Source organism: Populus euphratica, unplaced genomic scaffold (assembly GCF_000495115.2).
Source record: "Populus euphratica unplaced genomic scaffold, PopEup_1.0 scaffold56.1, whole genome shotgun sequence".
Taxonomy (NCBI): Eukaryota; Viridiplantae; Streptophyta; class Magnoliopsida; order Malpighiales; family Salicaceae; genus Populus; species Populus euphratica.
The window spans coordinates 775,524-780,962 of record NW_011499930.1 but is presented as its reverse complement, the minus strand read 5'-3'; the positions used below and the strand labels follow the sequence as shown (position 1 = coordinate 780,962).

At 29.9% G+C, this 5,439-nt stretch overlaps 1 long non-coding RNA gene across 1 annotated transcript; it reads right to left on the bottom strand.

Annotated features, from left to right (window-relative positions):
• Window positions 1–3,819: 3,819 nt before the first annotated feature.
• Window positions 3,820–4,096, bottom strand: LOC105135990 (uncharacterized). The gene is made up of 2 exons (XR_844291.1): window positions 4,024–4,096; window positions 3,820–3,964 (listed from the first exon to the last, which is right to left on the bottom strand). It is a non-coding gene; the product is annotated as an uncharacterized LOC105135990 (long non-coding RNA).
• Between the last annotated feature and the right edge of the window lie 1,343 nt (window positions 4,097–5,439).

Here is a 5,439-nt window from a genome sequence, read left to right as displayed (position 1 = left end):
TTGAAGGATATTTTCACAGGGATCGTAAAAATATTTAATTTAAATAATTTTTTTATTACTTATTATTATAGATTTTATATATTTAGGTAATTATATTTTAAATTATTATGTATTTTAAGACCATAATTTATTTTCGAACATATAAGTAGATGAAACTACATAAGTAGATTCAACCATAAATGTTTTAGGCTGGTTTTTTATACATTATTTATCTAAAGCACATCAAACTTGACCATGGATTGATCCATGCCATAATTGAGCAATGCGCACATTTCATTGTAGGCACAAGGAGATGCATCAACACTATAGGATGTGGCAATTTTTTTTGGACTTCTTATTGATAGACGAGAAGTCACATCTTCAGGTGTATATAATCGAATTATGTTATGCAAGTGTGCATTTAGATTGACACCTTTTTATTTTGAATTAAAGGAAGGGTAACATACGTCTTAAATGGAATGTGAAGATATTCACCACACTACCATATGATGCTAACAACGATGTCTTGCAGAGATATCAATTAAATTATGATTTGAATGTGTTGATTATTTGTTAAGTTGGCATGAGTTAGCATGATAATTTTAATGTATTATTTAGGTATATCAAAGCATATATATTATGTATGTTTGATAGTGTATTATTCACAGACCTTATAGAGAGATATGTGTCATTAATTTATCTCATGCTCCTAGATAATTTTAACGTCATTCCCACTTACAGTTGGGGATCTACTATCTTAGCATGCCTCTATAGACATATGTGTCTTGAATGCATGAAGGGAGTCAAACAAGTTGAGGGATGTTAACTATTTTTACAAGTATCAATTGAAGAATTTAAAATAACTATTTACATTACAAATGTTTGTTGTTAACATGAAATAAAAAAAATTTATTTAATAAAAATTATGGTATTGGGAGCATCTTCATGTGACCCAATCCTAAATAGTCAGATTACTATTTATGATTGTCTAAGAGAGTTACACTTTAACTCCTACCGGAATGCAAGTATTACAACTTTATTTTGCAGTTGTATGCATTTATATTATGTAATTGTAACTTTAAAAATACAATTAAATTGAAATATTTGTAATGTTAGATGGTGTGCTAGTAGGGTATTTAATAATAATATAACACATGTGTTATTATTTTATTAGAACGAGCTAGATAAGTACTGTGCTATCCATGTATTTTTTAAACCATTTGTTAAAAAAAAAAATCTTAACCTTACCAAATTCTTATTTTATAATTTTAAGAAACTCATTTTAAAAGTCATGTGAACGCCTTCTTTGAATGAAAGAGTGATAGTTACTCTAGCTATTTACATTAAAGAAATGAATATATGAACATTAATGGTTCCACTGATTTTTTTTAAATGATTAAACTATATTGCTCAGATCAGGTAAAACAACAGTTTAACTATATACAACACATTTCAATTAATATCAAGATGAATGATGTGTTGCAAGTCACAAAATGTTGGGGTAAAGATGATGGTTACAATTGATCAAACCGTCATGAAGCTTACCTATCACATTATGATACACATAGAAATAAGATATTTATAAAAAATGCATCATGTAATTGTAAAGAAGAAGTATTTGATTTAATATATGAGTATCATATTGGATCCTGAGCAGTTTCTTTACTTATATACATGCAATACAAGCAACATGCACAGTGAATTTAAAATATCGTAACTAATTAATATATTTAAAATGTTGGGTTTTATTTATTGATTTTTAAAGTTAATATTAATATTTTATTAATATTAGATTGACTTGTTACTATGGGAGGCCAAGAGATCGCATTCATGTTTTGTAATATTGATAAAGAAAACATAGGACTATTCATGTAGGACACACCTATATATCTCAATGGTTCAATATTTGCTGTAATGGATTTGATATATTTAGAGAAAGATTAACTTTTAATTATGTCATAATAGAGGATGAGACTATTCAGGTAGGAGCAGGAGCAAGAAACAATAATGTTATTGATAAGCTTGGGTCATCTAGTAGATGGTGTAGACATAGATAGATAAATGAGTTATATTGATATATTTTGAGATTTTAATTATTAGAAGTTCTATTATTTAAGTATTTGAGATTCATTTTGTATGTGTGTTTATTTATTTGCATTCCTAAAGATATTTGTGATTATAAAATGTAAGAATTTGTTGTATTTGATTATTATGGTTTTTTATAGGTATTTTTAAGTGAAATAAAATTTTAGATATAATTCTTAAATATGAGAAGCTCTACCCAAATGTTGTTAAAATAAAAAATTTCTTATTCTGTAGAATCATCAACTAAATTAAATATAAAACTAACAAATTAAATAATAAATATCATAATTTTATTTTTGTTCTTGGAATTTTTGTGAAATAACTGAGATGATTACTAGAATTTAATTGATGTTATCATTTATAAGCATAAAATTTAATTCATATCATGTTTTTGAATTCTTACATTCAAAAGTGTTCTATTTCATAAATTTTTTTTGCTGTAATGTTAATTCACTATTTGTTTCAAAAAAATTTGCTGTAATGTTAATTCACTATTTGTTTTTAATTTGTATGCTAATTACTGAATTTGTCCCTTTCTTTCCTGATTAACGGTGTCCACAAAATTTGCCCAGACCTAAAACAATGGCCAATGGGCTTGCTTCAAATCTGAACACGATCATCTATGACCCAAGCCCAAATCTCGATTTTAGGCAATTATACGGACAGGACACACACTGCTTGTCGTGTTTCAATACTTGGATTTAGGAGGGTTCGGATCTTGTTCCTCGTTCGCCGTCGCCGTCGCCGTCGCCGTCGGCATAGGTACATATCCTTAAGTTTCCTTCTTTGATTTTGCTTTTATTTCTTCAATTTCATTGCTTTGGACAATTTTTTGGTATAGTGTTAATGTTAGCTTTAGTGTAATATAGGACTTCAACCTGCTCGATAAAACGCCTCAACCAAACTTTATTTTTTGGAGCGTTGATATCGAATGTTACTTAACCTTTGTTTTGTGTATAATGTTTGTGGTGTGTATTTTTGAAAGGGAATCTGATTGAAGTAAGAAGCAAATATGGCGGAACTAAACATGGGTATTCTTATAGATATTGTGGACGAGGAATGGATGAGAGACACTTTGCCTGATGATGGTATCGTCATTTTTATTCATGTGCTAATTATCCAATGCAGCTTTCTTTTTTTAACAGTACCTTTAATTTCCCAAAGTTTTGAATTATGCTTGTTTTAACTGAATGCAGATCTTGCATTACCACCAGTGATGGTTGTGAGGACTGATGATGCTGAAGATTCAAGTATGCCTCCCAAACTTTGTTTTAGTGTTTTTTAAACTTTGGGGAAATTTATCTTTTTTTCTTGTTCAATTGGATGCCCATCTTTATAATCGTTGTTTCTGTAATGTCACTGGAGGTGAAACTCAGTCTGATTTTTTTTTTTTTTAATACCATCTTTCAGTAATTTTAATATATGTTCAGTCAGTCTACAAAGACAATTTAGTTGGTTTGCTCAACACAGACTGAGTTTCTGGAACAGTTTTTCCCTTTACATATTTTTGCTTGTTTATTAAGTGAAGGAGACTTGGCTGGAAATGATGAGAGCTGTTTGGTTGGGTGGTTCTAGTTAATCCTTCACTGTTTAGAAACACAGTTGAGATAAGGGCACTGGTGTTTCTTTAGATCAATTTGTTTTTGTCATGTTGTGTTTCAATCAATGCTGCTAGTCCGTTTGTAACCCATATTCGAGTTTGCTCTTGTTTTCAGATCAGGATACTCAACATGTTGATGCAGATGCTTGGCATGATTTGGCCTTAGGCAATCAGTAAAGTTTTCTGGTGCCCAGGGTTTTGTTTTTCTGTTGTAGATTCTGTCAAAGATAGTTGGACCCTTGTTTTTGAGACTTTATTTTCCTAATGATCTGAAATCCAGACGTGTCCTGCCCTGTTTGTGTGAAAAAATACAATGATCTGAAATCCAGACCTGTCCTACCCTGTTTGTGTGAAAAAATACAGAAAAACAATTACTCTTTTATGTAATTCAGTTGTGTAAAATGGTTCCCGCATATGCTCATATCCTTCGAAATGTGTTGAGTTTTTGCCCCATTTATCAGAAGTCTCATAATTTCTCCCTGAGACTTTCTTCTCCTATCCTAAGGCTTCAAGTCCTTTTGCTTCTTTCTTTTTAGCCTCTTAATATGTATAGGAAAATTAATAGAGGATCAAAATCCATTTCATGCAAAATATCCTATGGAATTTGTATCATTAGTCTAACTATGATCACATGTTAATTAAACACTAATCGTACTCAATATTCATAGCCTAAATAGACTTGAATTGCAATGTTCAATCCCTTTGACAGCATGGAAGGGTTTTTGGCTTTCCTTCCACTTGAATGCCAAATTCCTTGGAAGAACTCTCTGAACCCGTTTCTTCTCTCTTTCTAGTTACAGAACTCTCATAATGTTTTTTTTTTTTTTTGGACTCCTTTAATGTTCATATTTTTTTACGGGAGGTAACTTCCCTCCCCATGCTTCTATTACATGGGATCATGGCCCGAGTTGACCCATGGGTGACATGGATCTGTGATCCATTTCTTTCATCTTCCACTCTCGTATTTACACTACAATAGGCAAACTTGAAAGAATAAGTTGTGTAACTAAGCATGCTTTTTGAGAGCTCAATTGCTATGTATCTTTTAGAATTATATAGCTTAATGGGATTTAAAGTAGATTATGCACGCGACATCCTAGATCATTTATCACATTTATCTCTTTCACGATCTCATTCATAACACTTTTGTATTTGTAATTATTTCTTATTACATGGATATATATAATTGATTGATCAATAAATACAAGTTAATATGATAATCCTAAATATGATTTTCCTTTTTTCTTGATTCCTTTGACTTTTTAACTCGTTTTTCTAGTAGTGTCTAATCATCCATAATTTTTTGGTAATATACTGAGATAACAAACATTTAATCCATGCCTTGATAAATAGATGAGATTCATAGGAGTACAAGTAAAGATTTTTAATAATTTTTAGGGTATCACATAATATCAAATTGATAAACTTATAAAGCATAGACTCTTGACCTCATAATGAAGTAGATAACAAGCTTGAAAAGCTAAAAATCAGATTGCGAAAAGAATATTAACTAAAAAATTACTTGAATTATAGAACCAAAAGTTGAATATATGAACTAAAATCCTCAAGTATAAGAAGAATGCTGCATAGTCGATTATATTCTGATACTTTAATTTTTCCTTATTAAATAAAAAAATAGATGTTACTTTCAAGCAAACACATTAATTTTATTCAAAATAACAAGGCTATCAAAATTTAAAGCATACAAAAACTTATATAATCTTATCAAATAACCTCAATAAATCCCATTTGGATCATATACCAAATACTCAAAG